The following is a 21,610-nucleotide window of genomic DNA, read 5'->3' as shown; positions in this document are numbered from 1 at the left end:
TTATTATCAAAACAACAATAATTAATAATCACTAAACTCTTTTAGGATGTGGAAATGGTTGATTAGAGGAGAGGGCCAGCATGAACAAGAAGAATCTGATTAAGGACTTAGTGTTGGATTCATTGGATTTGTTGGAGGAGCATGGGTGGGTCCAGCAGGTTCCTTAATCACAAGAATTATCTCCTAATTATGGCGTTTGATACTAGAAGCAATTAAGGAGTAAGTGATGTCTCCCACGCCCATTTGTTAATCATCTTTAATTTAATTTAATTACTTTTTCTACTTTGTTTTTCACATAGGTTAAGATAAAAATTTTTATTAATTTTTTAATTATACACATTTTAAAAAATTTTTAATTTTATTAAATATTAAAAAAATATTTTAATTTGGTCTTATTTTGCTTTTTTAATTGTAGTGAAACCTTTTTTTTTGGTCTTATCCAATTTTTGTGTTATCTTCCTTTTCTCATTTATATTGTGATTATACAATTGTGTATGCAATTAAATATAACTACATATTATATTGTTTGAAAGTTTAATAATTAATTTTTTTTTATTTTTTAACAAGAAAAGGAAATTATTTTTAAAAAAATAATTATATAAAAATTTATTCAAAATTCTTTGTGATAAATATTTTTTTAGGTAGAAGTCTAAACGAAATAGTTTTATTCATTTTTATAACTCCTTTATTCAATTTTAGTAAAAATCAGATCTCTTAAATCTCCAAGGCTGAAGTGTCTTGTTCAAGGAAATTGGTTCTGACTTGACTGAAACCAAAATCTTGAATTCCAAAAATTGAAAAAGAAGAAGAAAAAAAAAAAGCAGGATAAAGGATTGCTCCCAGAAGCCAATCAGAAATAAGATTGGCTTTTGGGATTCTGTCAACTTCAGGAATTGTAAATCCATGGGATTGGTTAATGACAAATAAATCCAAGGATTAAGCAATAGAGAAATTTCCATAATCAATCTAGTTTGGGTAACATGTCACTCTACCATTGGCAAGGACATTAGTCATTTTGTGGGAATTATATAAGATAATATTATTAGGTAGCCCAACAGACAAATTTGGGCCACGTGTCAAATCAATATTTGCTGTATTTGTACAAGAGTCTTATTGGTTTGCCAAGTTTATTAGAATTTGAGAAAACAGCAATCTGATTTCTGATTTTGTAACCTTATATATAAAATTATTTTTTGAAAAATAATTATTTTTATTCATTTTCACTTAAAAATTTATATTTATAATAGTATATCATAATATTACATTATTAATAAATAATAATTAAAAATATTAATATGATAAATAAAATATAATTATTAATCAATAATTTTTTAAATAATTTTTTTTCTTTTACCATAGTTTTTGACATTTGAATATCTTAGGAGAGCAGTTCACAAGGAGGAGGGTGATGGAGTTTGAACTGGGAAAATCCCCAATTTGGTCCATTAAATATGCCAAAAATTAGAGTGTGGTAAGCTGTATTTGCCAAGTTTGATTAGGTCAAGGAAAGGTAAGCACTATCACACAATGGACCAACATCTCATGATTTCTTGTACCAGGGTAAGTTTGGCTGCCTGGCTGGTTAGCCATAGCCATTATCTCAATCTTGACTTTTTTTTTTAAGGAAGTCTTCGTGAGGTTAGGGTTAAACTAGTGTAATTGTATCTATAAGTGTGTTTTGTTCCTATACGCTATAAGATTTGGATTAAAAAAATAAAAGAGAAAGTATAAAAAAAATATTTTATGGTCTTTTTAACTAATTTAATATAAATAAAATTATTAATATTGAAATAAAAATGAGTGAAATTATAAAATATTTTTTATATTTTTATTTTTAATTAATAATTATATTTTATTTAATACTGTTTAATCACGTTAGAAAATTATCGTTATTTTTAATAGGGTAATAATATAATTATTATTTTAATATAAATTAAATTATAAACTTTAAAATGAAAATGAGTGAAATTATAATATATATTTTTTTATATTTTCTTAAAAATAAAATTATTATAATCAATGAGCTTAGCTTATAGTATTGAATTTTTGTTAACATTGTTAAATTTTGAATTCCAACTTCAATTTATGTAAATTTTTTAATTTTGAAGTAAATTATTAAAATTAAAAGATTTGAATAAAATTTTGAAGCTTAAATGTTTGATTTTTTAATGTTACTTATATTTTATCCATGTTTTAAATGAGATTCATGTTTAATAATAAAAAAACACCACACACGCCACTAAACCTACTATCCATTGATCTTAATTTTAAATTAGAATAAAATTTATATAAAATATTTTAATTTTAAACTAAATTGTAAAAATTAAAACGTTTTGGATAAAATCGATAAAACGCAAAAACGCTTAATTTTTTTAAGATTATAAAAATGTATGTCATAGCTATATGTCACAATATCTTGAGACTATTGTTTTGCTAGTAAATCATGCAACAATACTCTTGAATATATGCAAATTTTAATATAAATATTAATTTAATAGTTATCAAATTGGTTTTCATATGATATTAAATTTAAGTTTTATTTAATTCAAATTAACTATTAAATTTTTAAAAAATTAATTTAACACAATTAGGAGACTAACTTAAATTTCCTAACACCAAAAAAAGAAATGACTTTTGAATATTATTTTAAAAAGTCAAAAAAAATATCAACAAAACAGATAAAATTTTAATATTTTCGATAATTTGAAATTTCTTAATTGTGTTGCTCCAACCTAATAGTCGTTTATATTAGACTAATCCAAAAAATATGGAAGAGAAGTCAAAGAATGGCTATTTAGATTTCTTGTTGGCCAATCAACTCTAGCCCTTGCAAGTGGGATTACTTTGTCATTGACTTGTGTATCTGTGTGTGTGTTTGAATTGTAAAAAAAAATTGAGGCTGTTGATAAACTGACAGTGCGGTCAAATGGTGGATGTGCACTTCTGATTTCCAATGCCTTAAATAATTTTTCAAAATTAATTTCAATATATCAATGATATTGGTTTACTTATTTTTCAAAACTAATTTCAATGGGAATACACAGTAATGAAAATATGAGATTTTCAATGAAGAAATGGGAATCGTGTGAATGAAGTCAAACAAAGATATTTGATCAATCATTCATAGAAACAGCAATACTATAAATGGGGTAATTAAAAAGCAAGAAAAGAAAAGAGCCATCTTTATCAAAGGGATATGCTAGCCAATACCTTAGGATTTCCTTTTCTTATTTTGCGCATAATCTTGGCTTTACTTTTTCTTCTTTAATCTCCCACTTGGATGTTCGTCTCTGTAAACTGAGTGGCAGACAATGACTAATATGCAAACTCAGTTTTCTGTGATTGATTTGTTTCAAGGGATATTCCTAATTTAGACTTGGCGATACATGCATTAGAAATAGGTCCCAACCATTTCGACCAGCTTGGTTCTTAATTTTACTCAAATCTAGCTTTTCCCTATTCATAAATTGAGGAAAAACTTACAAACACCTGATCTATTATAAATCTAAAAAATAAGTTTACCTTTTTCATTTTTTCCTGGTTTCTTATTCTATTTGTTGGAGAAGAGCTCCCATTGATCTGTTAGCAAGTGGTCTCTTTGCATCTCTTTCGGGCTCCTTTCCCTTGTTTAGAGAGTGGGTTCTCATTTTTCACTCTCGAGTGAGTTTGTATATAGTTTTTTATTGTTTCTTGTTGGCAAATAAAAGTGTAATGAGAGGTTTCTTATTAGATTTGTCTTTTTTTTTTTTATCTTTAGTCATAGAGCGTTTGTTTGGTTACATGTCTTATAAATTGGTTCATCAATTTAGTAGGAGATGAAGATTTTCTTTATAATTCATGAATAAGTCTCTAAGCAACACCGTCGTATTAGATTTTATTGTTTTGAATCTGTGAGAGATTTTCTCTAATCCATGGGTATCTCTACAACCTTTATATACCGTGTTCAAGGCTTTTCTTTTTTCTCCTGTGGCATTATGTGACTAACTCATACGGCTTTAATATTGCAGGTGAATTTTGTCTGTTAAATTTCTCTAGGATCTTTCTGTTTTGTGGTAGTTGTGCTGGCGAAAGTGCTTTTATGGATTATTAATAGGTTTCTTTCTATTCCACCAATACTAAAATCTAATATTTTTGGAGACCTAATTTTCTATCTTGATTTTGTTTTCTCAACTTTGACTTCTCTTTTGTGTATATCCATCAAATTAATGCAGTTTGGGTGTGATTATTTTTTCTCTGCTCTAGCTATCGGATGATACTAGGTCTTTAGTGGTTGGCTATGCTTATGTTGTGACCGGATTTTTGGGTCTAACTTATTTACTCAATTCTAGTGTTGGGCCTTATGAATTTTCTTGTAACAGACTGAGTTGATTTTTTTTTTTTTTTTGATATTGGACTAAATTTTTTATACTTTTTGAATTTTTTAGATATTTTTAATGAGTTATTTATATATATATATTAAAAAAAAGAATTTTTTTATAAAAAATAAAATAAAATTGATCTATTTATATTTTAGATCCATGATAATACATCCCATCTAAATAAAAATTTCCCAAAGCTGCCTAAGAATGCATTTGCATCTTTGCATAGTATTTTGGCACCTCATTCAATTTGAGTATCTTAATTCAATTGATTTCAAAATAATTGTTAATGTTAATTTAATAATTTCAATTCATAAAAAAAGAAACTAATTCTATTAGTTCAATAAACTTCTTAATACTTATATTAATACAGTAATATTAATAAATTTCTTTATTTAAAGAGAGAATTTAAAATAATTAATTAACATTCTAAATTGACAAATCAAAAGAAGCTCACCTGTGGCACTGCTTGATCTGGCTGGTTCACGCACAGGTGGACGGCGAGACTGTCGTCCTGGTCAGATCCTTGTTCGGGTTGCCCATTCACCTTTAGCCTGGGGATATTTTTTTTTTCTTCTAGTTGAACTGAGCTTTCTTGACTGGGCTTACATCCTCGTACGATGTCCATATCCGGCCAGTAGTCTTGTAATTTGCAAACGATCCAATGAGGACATTACCATATTAGGGTTACATTAAAATGATTTTTGGCAGCACATGGCCTTTTATACATGAGTATTTATGTTTTAAATCATAAATTTAATCCCAATTAACCCTTATTTGATATGGGTAAAATAAAAAAGGTTGGAAAATAAATAGTGAAAAATAGGGGAGAATTTTTACTTTACATTATTTAGAATGGGAGAGAAAATAGAGAGAAAAAGAAAATAACTTTTATTTTTCCTACTTATTTTCTCTTGGGAAAATTATAAAAGAGAAAGATTTTTCTTTGAAAGTATGAAATTATTTTCCTTCCCCTCCTCTAAAGTATCTACTGGTTTGGAGGGAAGGAAAATAAATTGAAAAAAAATGTCTTTGAAATAATATTTTCTTTTGTTCGGGAAGTAAAAAAGAGAAAGGGAGGAACTTTGATTGTTTTCTCCCCACATTGGAGAGAAAATAAAGGAAAATATCATTTAAATTTAAAATTACATTCATGCTTTTTAATCTTATTTAGAAATAAAGGATACATTAGTTATTTAAAAAAATAATAGTATTTTTTTTACAAAGAAAAATAAACTTTTTTTATATTATTTTTTGGTCGTATTTTCAGATTAAATTTTTAAATACAGTGTAATGTAAAATAATAGTAAAAAAATAATTAATACACTAAACGAGAGCTGAGATGAGACGGCGCAAATTTATTATTTTCTAATTAATAACAATAAATTTAAATTTGTATATAGAATATTTTTAAAATTTAAAAGAAATTTTTTTATTTTATTTAATAAATTTACTTATACGCATCCCTATTAATTAATTAAAGATATCAAATATTTTATACTTTAAATAGTTATAATAATAAGTAACAAAAAGAATTTAAAGATGATTTTAGTCCTCTGATGTAAGAACAATAATTTTACTATATAATTGTGATTTCATAGATGAAATAATAATTAATTTTTAAAAATTACTTTTTTAATTTTTGAGATATAATATAATTAATGGATTTATTTTTCTATTTTTATAATTCAATATTTTTATTTTTAAAATTTAATTTCGTTAAAATCTAAATTTTTTTATAAAAAATTTCTGTTAAATTAATGATTTTGACTTGCTGACAGAGAATAAATATAATTTTAAAAATATTTTTATCAATAATAAAATAAAAAAATTATTATTTAGTGCTTATAGTATAAAAAAATTCGCTATTTAGTCTCTTAAATTTAAAAAAATTATTAAAATGTCCTAAAATTTTTAAAAGTCTACTAGTTAGTTTATCTATTAATTTTATTACTAAATATTTTACTATTTAATCCCTATAGTTTAGAAAAAATTATTAGTTGGTCTCTCAAATTATTAAAAATTTTACTAATCAGTCCCTCTATATCAAGAGTATTTAAATTTTTTTTTTTATAATACTTAACAACTAAAATTAACGGAAAGACTAATCGGTAGATTTTTTAAAATATAAGAGACATTATTTTTTAAATGGCGAGCAGTAATCGACAACGAGCGACAAAAATAATTCCTATTGTTTAAATTTTATATATTTTAATTTTTATTATCTTTGTTGAATTTAAATCTTAAATTTATTAAAATTTTTATTTGTTTATGAAAATTAAATTTGAGATTTTCTTATTTGAATTTTGATGAAATTAAACTTTAAAAATTAAAGTGTTAAATTCGAAAAATAGAGAAATAAATATGTTAATTATGTAATATTTTAGGATCGAAAACATATTTTTTATTCTCAAAAAGAATTTATAAATTTGTAGAAATTAAATTTTAAAAACTAAAATATTGAGATCTAAAAATGGTAGTTCGGTCATTTTTTCTATCACTAATCATATTTTTTATAAAGTAACCTCTAATTTTGATAGAATTAAATATCAGAGATGAAAGTATTGGATTCTAAAATAAAGAGACGAATTAGAAATAAAAAAATAATTTTTTCTAAATAATTTAATTAATAAATAGAAAAAATAAATATTAACGATAGGGAAATCTTAAAAAATTACCAAACATTTTTTTAAAACGATTATATTTGTCTATGTGTTAAATTGTTAATGGTTTGACATTTCATGACATGGTATTACCAAATTTCTGTATTTTTTTTTTGATTTATGGATAAATTACTACTAAAAGAACATAAAGTTTAAATTAAGATATTGTTTTGTTAATATTTCATAGATTAATTTTAAAAATAAATGGGCTAAATGTATGTTACTAAATCTCAATTATCAAATATTATAATTTACTTTAATTATGCGTCCACTTGTTCGGTGGAAAATATTATATAGAAAATATATTTTACATTTTTTAATATTTGAGACAGTAAAAAAATCTTATTATAAAAATATTTATTTAATCAAATAAAATATTAAGTCATTTTATGAATTTTATTTGTATTATTGTATATAAATTATTAATATTATTTATTTTTTAAATTGCAACTAAAACATAAATAAGGTATTTTTAAAAAATATTTTTCAAACAAAATTTTTTCATGAAAATTTTTTCAAATATAAATTATTTTCTATAAAAAATTAATGGGGCATAAATATAATTTTAATTGAATTTTTAATGTCATGCCAACCATTTGATGATATTAGAGAAAAGTCTCATTTCATCCTACCGCAAGCTGTACGTTCACAACAAATGAGAAGGAGGTAGAGGTTGAGGGAAATTAAGCCTAACTCACCAAACGCTGAATTTGGTGAATGGATGGCGGTGTCTTGCAGGGGAAAGAAAACATTAAATCGAAAAGTACTAGATAGAGCAAATCTTGAGAATAATAGCTCACGATTTGAGACATTAAGAAACACTGATGCCATGGAAAGTTATGGCAAGGAATTCCATCCTTAAAGAAATGCATGATATAATATAAATTTAGCATATATTCTTTTTTTTATTTTTTTTTATCACCTATCCAAATAATTTTTAATTAATTTTACACTTTTTGTCATACTTTTACAAAAAGTAAAGAATAAAAAAGATAAGTCAAAATAAAGAGAAAAGAAACTGATTATATGCAGTGGCTGAATAGATTTGATCAACGATTTATCTAAATCTCTGGACAAACCTCCAAACTACAGCAGAGGCAGACCTGACAATGAGCGGAAAACTAATTCAAATTTAAAATAAAAGATCAGATCTCCTCATTCCAAAATCGCGAAATATTACACGATTTCCCTCCTTAAATGCGGTATAATATCACCCTTAAATCAATGAGTCTTCTCCTGAATGGAAATAAATTAAAGAATGATTCTCCAATTGAAATAATCAAGATCTCCTATTTTCAAAGGGATTTTGCTAGAGTTCAGTACCTATTTAATCTGGTTTTTGTGGACATCCGCACAATATCTTCATAACCATCTCTTACAGCCGAGTTTCTTCTCTTCTCTTCTTTTCTCTTTTGTATTTTCTTTGTGGCTAAACTCTTTATTTCTAGTTGAAATTAGGTTAAAATTTCAGTTTATCTATGAATTATGAGATCTAAACATTGTTGTTCATATTTTATTCCTCCAATATTTATGCAATTTCAGTTTTTAATATTATTATTGTTTTGTTATTTGATCAATATGGTCAATTATTCATATTTTCAAAGTGATATATAGTTAGTTTGGATGTTTGAAATCCGTAATTACTTTAGGTCTTCAATAATAAGTAACAATTAAAAAATTGCATGATCTACCTTAAACTCACCATGCGATTTGATTTGTTAGTTAGAATTGGGTCTCTATAATTCTTAAGACGGTTGATAAATTAAATCCAATAAATATTTTTAGGGTTATTTATTGACTAGGGTTATGATCAAGCATAATTTAACCACATTTTTATGATCTTTATTATTGTTTATTTACACATTATTTAGCTTAATTTATGGTTTTTACTTTGTTTTTACAGAAAAGGAAGAAATTGAAAAAATGGAGAAAAAATGCAGAAAATGACAGAAAAGTGATTGGGTCAGTGATTTGCCCAAATCACTGCCCAAATCAAGCTGAAGCAGAAATCTGGAGGCAACAGGCAGAAGTGATTGGGTCAGTGATTTGCCCAAATCACTCGTAGAAACTGGTCAAATCACTCGCAGAGACAAAGACAGAAACTGGACTGAATCCCAGAGAACGATTGGGGCAGATTGGGCAAGTGATTTGCCCAAATCACTCGCAGAAACTACTCAAATCACATTGACAGCAGAAATTGACAGCAGAGGCGGGAAAACAGCAGGGAACCAAATTTCGAATTTTCAGAAGCCCAAATCCAACTCAATCACTACCAACACAATTCCAAGAGCCACGAAAGAGCTTCTCACCTAAGAAATTCCAGTTGCAATTAAATTCAACATCAAAAAAGGAATCACAAGCCAAATTAAAAAGGGATTTCAAAACCCTAGAAGGGTGGAATTCTTCAGCTATAAAAGAGCAACCTTCAAACCAGCAAGGGGCATCTCTGATCAGCTACTCAGCATCTTCTCCCCTCGCCAGAAACTCTGCAGCTTCTTTCTTTCCTTTCTTTTCATCTTTTGTGTATTTAGTCCACCATGAGTGGCTAATTTCCTTCTTTTCTAGTTGAAGTTGGTGAATTTCAGATTTTGTGATGAATTGGGAGATTTAAAACTCCATTGTTAAACTCTTATTTACTTTCAATATTTATGCAATTTGAGCTTTCCATAATTATTACTTTGCTTTTAGAATCAATAAGGGCCCATTGCTTTTAAATTGCTTAAGTAATATTGTTTGAATGATTTAGGTCCGTAATTGCTTAGGTTGTTCAAATACACATTTAATCAAATTGCATAATCTAAACTTGACCACGCGGTTGGCAAGGATATAATTGGGTTTCTCTAAGTCTTAATGCAGTCAGCAGTTGTTCGATGCTACAATGCCCCAAGGACGTTCCTTGGCAACTTGTTGATTAGTGTTTGATTAGCGAACGTTTCCTAATCAAACTAGAACTAAGGAGGAATTTGGATTGTGAGAAGCGTCTTCCACATCCTAAACTAATTTATTGAGATAAATAGGAGTATTAAAGAATCAATGATCAATTCTAAACAATCTGAAATAGATCCATACTTCAACTAGAAGTTTTTCTCTTATTGATTTACTCAAACTTTAAATTACTGCTTTCTTTTGCTATTTAATTTTAATTATCAAATCAAAACCCCCCTCTTTTATTTATTTGCTATTCACCTAGTCATTATTAGGAAAATCTTTGGTGTCAACTCCCAGTGGTTCGACCCTATTGCCACTATCTGCAAATTTATTTGTTGATTGATTAATAGGTTTATTTTTGACGGCTTCGACAACCGCTTATCAAAAATTGGCGCCGTTGCCGGGGAATTGATTTAACTCATTTGTTTTTCTTTCAAAAAAAAAAAAAAAAAAGATAGCACTACCGAATCAGCCTCTGAAGAAGTCACCATCGCAGATCTGAATCATGGATGAGGTAAGTACATCTATTCTCTATTCTCAACTCACATCTGTTATAAAAGATCTTGCCATAGACATAGTGCAACAGATTCAAGCGCCCCAGCCACCAAAGCCCTGTATGATCTGTGGATTTGTGGGACACCTAACTTCCCGATGTCCTACACTTTATGAGGATGACCAACCAATGCATACATTTGGAGGATTCAATGACCAACCAGTTCATGCATATGGAGGATACTATGAACAGCCAAGACATGATCCCTACCATGACACATACAATCCATATTGGGGAGGCCAACCGAACTATGGCTACGCTGAGGCTAACGACTACCAGGACTATCAAGGATACCAAGCCCAACCAGCACCTCCAAGTTCAGACCCCGCCATTAGTGAGTTGGCAAAGACTTTGCAAATGATGCAACAGCAGATGGATCAAATGGCCACCTCATTAAATGCGATCATGTTAAGAAGAGAGGAAGAGCTTCAAGATGTATGGGGTGATGATGAAAGTTCACAAGTTCAAGAACAAGCCTCTGAAGAAATACAACCAGAATACTGTTTGTCCAAACAAACTGATCAAACAGAACCTGTTGTTGATTTAGATATCATTGATTATTTGAGCAAAGATATTTTTTATACAAATCAAGATGATATACTAAACAATGATCCTTGCAGGGAAGAGAGCCAAAAAGGGCCAGAACTGAAAGAAACTAACTGTTACATCCAACAGGTGAACTGCAGCCAAGCACAGACTGAAGAGGGCTCTGTCGCACCTCTTCAGAAGAATTCGCAGATGAGCTTTGCGCAACCTGAAGCCACCTCCATCGCATCCTTTCAGCTTCCAAAGCATGTGAGCTCTCCCAGTCCTCCCTTTCAGTCAGATCTTGCACAGAAGGAGCAAATTGAAACCAATTCAGCCATAGATCCAACGCAAACAATCCATGCTCACAAGGAACAAGTGGAAGTTCAAGAGCCCAAACCAAAGGACCATGCAGATCAATGCCTTCCCAAACCTCCGGATAAGGTAGAGTTTGTTTTGCCTGAATTCAGTACTAAATTGCAGCTAGCCATAGAGAAACATGAATTGGAGTTCAAAGTTCTTCCCAATCATCTCAAAAATGCAAACATAAGGGCTAGAGGCACACCTCATCTGAAAGAGGAGAAGCTAATCATGTTACTTCATGAGTACATGGAAAAAATAGGATGGGTTTTGACTAAATCAAAAGGAGTGCTACACTTTTTGCTCAATGCAGTTGGAACTCTTTTCCCCTCTCCAATTACTTGAGCTTTGATCAAGTGGATCACACCATGCACACCACACCCAGGGGAGTACTCAGTTTCCTTTGTTCTTTTATGTTTCTTATACATTGAGGACAATGCATGATTTAGGTGTGGGGGTGCATATTTCTGAATTTTTACTTTTTGAGTTTATTTTTGCTTTGATTTCTAGTTTGCTTGCATTAGTTGAAAATTTTTCATTTTTGCTTTCAATAACACACACAAATAGCCACAGTTTTTATTATTATTATTATTATTATTTATTTTGTTTCCATTTTTGAGATGCTTTACTCAATCTTATAAACTATGTTGGATGAGCTTTTTTTTTCCATGACCCCATTGATGTGATAACTCTTTAAACTTATGTTGAATCAATTGCAGTGAGTTATATTCATGTTTGAGAATTACCTTTTGAATTGAATCTTTGAACTTGCCAATGGTGAAAAATATATTGATGACCCTCAATTGATGAGAATAAATTGAAAGTTGTGTGAATGAACTTAATGTGACTTGATTTAGCAATTGGTGTTGATTTGCCCAAATCATTGAGAGAAAGAAATTCACAAAAGCTTAGATTTCAAAAGCACAAATTGAAAATTGTTCCAATGGACAAAAGACTATGAACAGAGCTAGTAGCCACTTGGACAGGTGACCAATTGAGTAACTGGGGGTGGGTATCACAAATATGTACCTTCACGTCAAAAGGTTGGTGACTTGTTCAAGCAAAATTAAAAGTGCAAAAAGCTGAATAAAGTACTTCAAGGTAAGGGCAAGTCACTCTGAAAGCTAGAAAAAGTCTTAACAAAAATGTGCATGTATGGTCTCTCTTGAGGAAAACAAATCCTAGCCATGGTGAGTAAAGGGAAACAAGGAAAGGAGGTAAGTAATCTTCATGCATATATTCTTCACTGCAATGCTTCAAAATAGGGGTCTAGAGTAAGAGTTTAAGTGGAAATAAGGATCTAGAGTAAGAAAGCTTATTTGACTATGTTTATTTGCTTGAGGACAAGCAAAAGGCTAAGTGTGGGGTATTTGATAAAACATAATTTAGTCCATTTTATATTAATATTATTAATGAATATTTACATGATTTCTGCTCAATTTATTGCTTTTAATATTATTTTGCAGAAAATAGTGTAAAAGGACAATTTGGAAAAAATCTCTCTAAAACTGCCTTATTGGAGCAAAGAATGAGGAAAGGATTTTGAAGCTTAAATATTCAAGTTTCTGGGCCCACTTATGGATCAGCCCATTCTCGCAAATGGCCCGCCAAATTCACTCCACCGTGAGCCAATCACCCACGCTCACGGACTCCAGCATGCGGACAGCCCAAGCACTGCACATGGGCTCGCGCTTCCCCATTCCTTCACCGTGGACCGCACACATTCCCACTGCAGCAAACACATGGACCGCGCCTTCAACATCCAAGAACCACGGGCCCACCAAGGCGTTTCAGCAACTCACATGATGGCCCATCCCCGCCAAAGCACAATCTTAATGCACATGGGACACATTCACATGGCCACCACTTCATCACACATTCAAATGGCCTCCTTCATTTGCACATGGCCCGCTCACTCAACTCACGCATTCATGCACAATGGTCCAAGGACAGCACGTGGGCCGCACTCACACTCCAACTTCACCCACGCACACGATGGCCCATTCCCGCTCCAATCACCCGCACGTGGATCCAGCTCCAGCACACAGACGGCAAATCCCACACGCGCACAGTGGACAAAATCTTCCAAAATAGTGCGCCACTCTGCACTTATAAATAGAGCCTTCAGTGGCCGAATTAAAGACAATTCCACCTCTCGGCAATTCCAACGCCCGGCGCAAGGAGAATTCGGTTCTTCTTTTCTTTTCTTTTTCTTTTTTTCTTTTATTTTTTTTGTTTTCAACTCAGTCAATGAGTGGTTGATTTCTTTCATCTAGTTGAATATTGATTGAAGTTTTAGTTGTTTAATGGGTTGTGAGACTTGATCAAATATTGTTTAATTTTGGAAGTTTAATATTTATGCAATTTCATACTTAATTTTTATATTATTTTGTTATTAAAATCTACGTTAATTTTTTATTGCAAAATAATTATTTGTTAGTTTGAATAATTTAAGTCCGTAATTGCTTAGATTATTCTTACATGGTTCACTTGGGATAAAACCCAAGAAAATTGTATGATCTAGCGTTATCTCCATACGTTTGGGTAGTTAGGATTGGATCTCTCTATTTCTTAATGCAATTGACAATTGTTTTGATGCCTAAGACCCAAGGACGTTCCTTGGCAATTTGTTAATTAGTAATTAATTAGAGAACGTTCCCTAATTAGTTTAATCATAAGGAGAGATAATGGTGGTGAGAAGCGTCTTCCATCTCCATAACTAATCTATTGAATCAACCCAAAAGAACAAAGTGTCTGTGATCAATTCCAATGACTAAAGTGGATCCAATACTTCAACTAGAGCTTTCTTATTATTTATTTCTATTTTATTTTATTATTCACTTATTTTAATTGCTTTTAGTAGTTTATTAATCAAATCAATCTCAAACCCCTCATTTTACTTTACTGCAATTTATTTTTATTCCGCTTTCAGTTTATTTCATTTTTGGTTTATCTCATTGTTTCAGTTTATTTTATTGGTCTTGTTGAGAAAAATAAATAGGTAATCAATTCTCTGTGGATTCGATCCTTCACTACTATCTGCAGTTGTAAATTGTGGATTCTCCGGTTGTTTGAGGACAAGCAAAAAGCTAGGTGTGGGGGTATTTGATCAAGCATAATTTAGCCACATTTTTATGATCTTTATTATTGTTTATTTACACATTATTTAGCTTAATTTATGGTTTTTACCTTGTTTTTACAGAAAAGGAAGAAATTGGCAAAATGGAGAAAAAATGCAGAAAATGACAGAAAAGTGATTGGATCAGTGATTTGCCCAAATCACTGCCCAAATCAAGCTGAAGCAGAACTTGGAGGCAACAGGAAAAGTGATTGGGTCAGTGATTTGCCCAAATCACTCGTAGAAACTGGTCAAATCACTCGCAGAGACAGAGACAGAAACTGGACTGAATCCCAGAGAACGATTGGGGCAGATTGGGCGAGTGATTTGCCCAAATCACTCGCAGAAACTGCCCAAATCACCTTGACAGCAGAATTTACAGCAGAGGCGGGAAAAGAGCAGAAAATCTAAATTCAAAGAAAAGAAGTCCAAATCCACTTCAAACACTACAAGATCAGTCCCAAGAGCCACGCCCTTCACTTAGAGAGTTCCATTCTCAATCAAATACAAAATCCAAAGAGGAATCAAAGACTACAAAGAAGACCAAATCAAATTGAGATTCCAAAACCCTAATCAAATTGGAATTGGGATTCTCCAGCTATATAAGGGCAGCATCTAAACCAGCATCTCATCATCTCATCTTCAGCAATACTGCAGAAAATTACAGCAGCTTTCTTCCTTTCTTTTCTTTTCTTTCTTTTGAGATTTTGTCCACCATGAGTGGCTAAATTCCATCCTTTTCTAGTTGAAGTTGGTGAATTTCAGATTTTGTGATGAATTGGGAGATTTAAAACTCCATTGTTAAACTCTTATTTACTTTCAATATTTATGCAATTTGAGCTTTCCATAATTATTACTTTGCTTTTAGAATCAATAAGGGCCCATTGCTTTTAAATTGCTTAAGTAATATTGCTTGAATGATTTAAGTCCGTAATTGCTTATATTATTTGAACACAAATTTAATCAAGTTGCATGATCTAAACTTGGCCACGCGGTTGGCAAGGTTAGAATTAGGTTTCTCTAAATCTTAATGCAGTTAACAGTTGTTCGATGCCAAAGGCCCCAAGGACGTTCCTTGGCAACTTGTTAACTAGTGTTTGATTAGCGAACGTTTCCTAATCAAACTAGAACTAAGGAGGAATTTGGATTGTGAGAAGCGCCTTCCACATCCTAAACTAATTTATTGAAATAAATAGGAGTGTTAAAGAATCAATGATCAATTCTAAACAATCTGAAATAGATCCATACTTCAACTAGAAGCTTTTCTCTTATTGATTTACTCAAACTTTAAATTATTGCTTTCTTTTGCTATTTAATTTTAATCATCAAATCAAAACCCCCCTCTTTTATTTACTTGCTGTTTACCTAGTCATTATTAGGAAAATCTTTGGTGTCAATTCCCTGTGGTTCGACCCTATTGCCACTATCTGCAAATTTATTTGTTGATTGATAATAGGTTTATTTTTGACGGCTTCGACAACCGCTTATCAAAAATTAGCGCCGTTGCCGGGGAGTTGATTTAAACTAACGTATTTTCCCTTTATGACCAGGTCTGGCCATAAAGACACTCTTCTTTACGACCCTGAGATTGAGAAAACTGCCAAGCACTTAAGGAAGCAAGCAAATTTGAGGAACCAAGCCTCAAAAGCCTCTTCATCAGCAACACCATCTCACAGAGCTGTTGTTATATCTGCTGATTTTTCTGCACCAGCAAATTCACCTACCTCTGCACCAGCTGAAGCACTTGCTGTCACATCTGCCCCTGCTGCAGAAATTTTTGCACCAGCAGACTCTCCTACAGCCACTATTGCATTTGAACCTGATACCCGATTCCAGGTTATGGCAGAAAATCCAGCAATGGCGCAACAACCTGCTGTCCGTGGGGAAGCTGAACTTCAAGCTGGAAATTTGCTTATCCCGGTCCAAGCACCACAGCCACAGCCACGGGAAAGAACTCTCGGAGAGCTAGCCGAACCAGCAGGAGACCAAGCACCCTTATGCATTGAATATCCCCCTTTGACAGCACCATTTGAGTTAAAGACAGGCCTAATCCATCTCCTTCCCAAATTTAGAGGCCTAGAAAATGAGGATCCTCACAAGCACTTGAAGGAATTCCACATTGTGTGCTCCTCCATGAGACCTCAAGGTATTACTGAAGAGCATGTCAAGCTTAGAGCCTTCCCTTTTTCCCTTGATGACTATGCCAAGGAGTGGCTATTCTACTTACCACCCGGATCCATCACATCATGGGCTAGTATGGTGAGAGCATTCTTGAGAAAATTCTTCCCTACCTCAAAAGCCATAGGCATCCGTCGAGAGATAAGTGGGATAAAGCAAAAGCACTCTGAAGGCTTGTATGAGTACTGGGAGAGGTTCAAAAAGTTGTGCACAAGCTGCCCCCAGCATGATATTTCTGACCAATCTCTCATTGAGTATTTCTATAGAGGTCTGATTCCCGCAGAGTGAAAATTTATTGATGCAGCCTATGGAGGATCCATTGAGAAAAAGTCACCTAGAGAGATGAGGGAATTAATTTCCACCATGGCTGCAGCTTCTCAACAATTTGGAGACCAAGAGCCACCATCAAGGAGTGTAAATGAGGTGAGTACATCCATTCTAGCATCCCAAATTTCTGATCTCACCAATGCTGTCCATAGCCTTGTTGTGGGTCAAACCCAACAAGTCAAGCAGATTCAGCAGCCCAAGTCATGTGGAATATGTGCCAACAACCCCCCAACTGATCTATGTCCTTCCCTTCAAGAGGAGGACCAACAAGTCAATGCTGTTGGAGGGTTCAATGGGCAAAGAAGGTATGATCCCTATGCAAATACTTATAATCCAGGTTGGAGGGACCATCCAAATTTCAGCTATGCAAGGGGAAATCAATATCCAAGCTACCAACAAAGGAATCAAGCTCAAGCTGCACCCCAGAACTCCAAAGCACCTCTTGAAGAGATTGTACAGAATTTAGCCAATACTGTGCAAAGTCTTGAGAAACAAGTGAGTCAAATGGCCTCCTCAATGAGCAAATATGAGTCTCAAGGGAAGCTACCTTCCCAAACTGAGATAAATCCAAGACAAAATGTTAGTGCCATCACATTGAGGAGTGGAAAGGAGTTACAAGACAATAGGGCTGAAAAATTGCAAAAACAGGCCTTGGAGGAAATTCTGCCAGAAAGTGATCAGGGCAGTCGATTTGCCCAAATCACTGACCCAATCACTAGGCAAACTGATCTGCCCAGCAGTGATTTGCCCAAATCACCAGAGAAGGCAGAGATCGATCTGCCCAAATCAACAGATCATGCAGAGTCCAGTCAAAGGTAGAAACAACAACCAGCAGAAAAATTCAAGGTACCTTACCCTTTTCCCAAAAGATTTGCAAGATCTCAAAAAGAAAAAGAGGAAAAAGAGATACTTGAGACACTCCGCAAGGTGGAAATCAATATACCTCTACTTGATGCTATCAAACAAATACCAAGGTATGCTAAATTTCTCAAAAAACTATGCACCAATAGGAGGAAACTTGCTGAACATGAAAAGGTAAGTGTGGGGGAGTGTGTCTCAGCTGCCATTCAAAGGAAACTTCCCACCAAATGCAAGGATAGAGGAATGTTCGCGGTTTCATGCAAAATAGGCAATGTGGGAATAAAGAAGGCCATGTGTGACCTTGGGGGCTTCAATCAATGTCATGCCCCTTTCCATTTTTAACTTGTTGAATGCAGGTACACTCAAGGGCACCAACATTGTGATCCAATTGGCTGATCGATCCGTCATCCATCCCAAGGGAGTGCTAGAAGATGTGTTGGTACAAGTTGACAAACTAGTCTTCCCAGCAGATTTTTATGTGATTGACATGGACGAGGATAAGGGCAAAATCACCTCTGACATCCTACTTGGGAGACCATTCTTGAGCACAGCTAGAATAAAAATTGATGTGCATGATGGCACACTAACCATGGAGTTTGAAGGGGAAATTATCAAATTTAATGTTTATGATGCCATGAAATTTCCCAATGATGTTTCTCATGTTTATGGCCTTGATGTTATTGATGATTTAAGTCAAGAAATTTTTTATTATGATCAAGAAAACTTACTTTATGAAGGTCTTTGCAGGAGGGAAGAAGTGGACAACAACACTGATACAGACCAGATAGAGTACTGTTCACAGCTGGTGGCGGGTGATTTGCCCAAATCACCAAACGATCTGCCCAAATCACTGGGGCAGACATGCACAACAGAGAGTGATTTGCCCAGATCACCAGATAATCTGCCCAAATCACTGGCCAAATCAGACAACAAACAGCAGAAATCAGAGCAGACAGCAGATACACCAGATCTGAAGCCCTTGCCCAGCCACCTCAAATATGCATACTTGGAGGTTGAAAATACACTTCCAGTAATTATTTCCAACCAGCTCAGCCAAGAGGAAGAAGAAAAGCTCCTTGATGTGTTAAAGAAGCACAAAAAAGCAATTGGGTGGACCTTGGAGGACATAAAAGGCACCTCAAGACCATTCGGTGGAGGCTCATCTCACCAGAATCAGAGACAGGATGCAGCACATGGAGCACCTGCTGGACCTGTTGGTAGACCATTTTCTGCCCAGCACCGTGACAGACAGTGATTTGACCAGTGATTTGCCCAAATCACTGGCCAAATCACCCACAGGCCAGGAAGTCTTTTTCCCTTTTCTTCTTAATTTTTTATATATATGCTTACACATTGAGGACAATGTTTGTCATAGGTGTGGGGGTATTGTTAGGTTATTTTTGCATTGATTTGCGTTGATTCCATCATCTTTTCTTTTCTATTTGTTTATTTTTGTTTCTTTTTGTTTCTTTTTTTTCTATTTATTTCTTTTTGTTTCTTTTTTTGCATTGTTCTTACCCGTTTTTGCATACACCAGAATTTTTTTTCACACTTTCTGTACACAAACACAGAATTTTGTCTTAGCTTTTGCTCTACTCAACATAGATAACAAAGTTAAAAGAGTTTCCTATATCATGACCCCATTGATTTTCCACCCCTTTAAGCCTAAATTGAATCAATTATAGTGTGCTACCTTCACTTTGGAAGTTCTTTTCTTGAATTGAATCTCTAAATTTGCATTGGTCAAGGGAAATAAAAATATAAATACATGCAAATAAAAAGTTAGTGTAACTCCCTATGAGCTGATTTGCCCAAACTGTCATGAAAAGAAAAGAAAAAGAAAAATCAGCACAAAGCACAAATCATAAAACCTGTTCCTATGGCCAAATAAGCTATGAACAGAGCTAGTAGCCACTTGAACAAGTGACTAACTGAGTAACCGGGCGTGGGTATCACCAATATGCACCTTCGCATAAAAAGGTTAGTGACTTTTTCAGGCAAGAATAAAAAAAGTGCTGCTGAATAAAATAAAATAAAATGCTCAAAGAAGGGCAAGTCACTCTTAGAGGTTGCATTGAGCTCATATAAAGAGAATAAGCATGATTAAATCAAAAAACCTTTTTCTTGACCATGGTAGGTGAGGGGAAACAAGGAAAAGAAGAAACAACCTTGGTGCATGTACTCTATACTGTGATACTTCAATTTAGGAGTCTAGGGGGGCTGATTAAGTAGTACTTAGGCTCAAAAGAAAAAAGGGGCTTGATTGACTAAGTTGTTTATTGCTTGAGGACAAGCAAAATGCTAGGTGTGGGGGTATTTGATCAAGCATAATTTAGCCACATTTTTATGATTTTTATTATTATTTATTTACATATTATTTAGCTTAATTTATGGTTTTTACCTTGTTTTTACAGAAAAGGAAGAAATTGAAAAAATGGAGAAAAAGTGCAGAAAATGACAGAAAAGTGATTGGGTCAGTGATTTGCCCAAATCACTGCCCAAATCACTGCCCAAATCAAGCTGAAGCAGAAATCTGGAGGCAACAGGCAGAAGTGATTGGGTCAGTGATTTGCCCAAATCACTCGTAGAAACTGGTCAAATCACTCGCAGAGACAGAGACAGAAACTGGACTGAATCCCAGAGAACGATTGGGGCAGATTGGACAAGTGATTTGCCCAAATCACTCGCAGAAACTGCTCAAATCACCTTGACAGCAGAAATTGACAGCAGAGGCGGGAAAACAGCAGGGAACCAAATTTCGAATTTTCAAAAGCCCAAATCCAACTCAATCACTACCAACACAATTCCAAGAGCCACGAAAGAGCTTCTCACCTAAGGAATTCCAGTTGCAATTAAATTCAACATCAAAAGAGGAATCACAAGCCAAATTAAAAAGGGATTTCAAAACCCTAGAAGGATAGAATTCTTTAGCTATAAAAGAGCAACCTCCAAACCAGCAAGGGGCATCTCTGATCAGCTACTCAGCATCTTCTCCCCTCGCCAGAAACTCTGCAGCTTCTTTCTTTCCTTTCTTTTCATCTTTTGTGTATTTAGTCCACCATGAGTAGCTAATTTCCTTCTTTTCTAGTTGAAGTTGGTGAATTTCAGATTTTGTGATGAATTGGGAGATTTAAAACTCCATTGTTAAACTCTTATTTACTTTCAATATTTATGCAATTTGAGCTTTCCATAATTATTACTTTGCTTTTAGAATCAATAAGGGCCCATTGCTTTTAAATTGCTTAAGTAATATTGTTTGAATGATTTAGGTCAGTAATTGCTTAGGTTGTTCAAATACACATTTAATCAAATTGCATAATCTAAACTTGACCACGCGGTTGGCAAGGATAGAATTGGGTTTCTCTAAGTTTTAATGCAGTCAGCAGTTGTTCGATGCTACAATGCCCCAAGGACGTTCCTTGGCAACTTGTTGATTAGTGTTTGATTAGCGAACGTTTCCTAATCAAACTAGAACTAAGGAGGAATTTGGATTGTGAGAAGCGTCTTCCATATCCTAAACTAATTTATTGAGATAAATAGGAGTATTAAAGAATCAATGATCAATTCTAAACAATCTGAAATAGATTCATACTTCAACTAGAAGTTTTTCTCTTATTGATTTACTCAAACTTGAAATTATTGCTTTCTTTTGCTATTTAATTTTAATCATCAAATCAAAACCCCCCTCTTTTATTTATTTGCTATTCACCTAGTTATTATTAGGAAAATCTTTGGTGTC

Source organism: Manihot esculenta, chromosome 8 (assembly GCF_001659605.2).
Source record: "Manihot esculenta cultivar AM560-2 chromosome 8, M.esculenta_v8, whole genome shotgun sequence".
Lineage (NCBI taxonomy): Eukaryota > Viridiplantae > Streptophyta > Magnoliopsida > Malpighiales > Euphorbiaceae > Manihot > Manihot esculenta.
The sequence above is the reverse complement of the archived record's forward strand: the minus strand, read 5'-3'. Positions refer to the sequence as shown.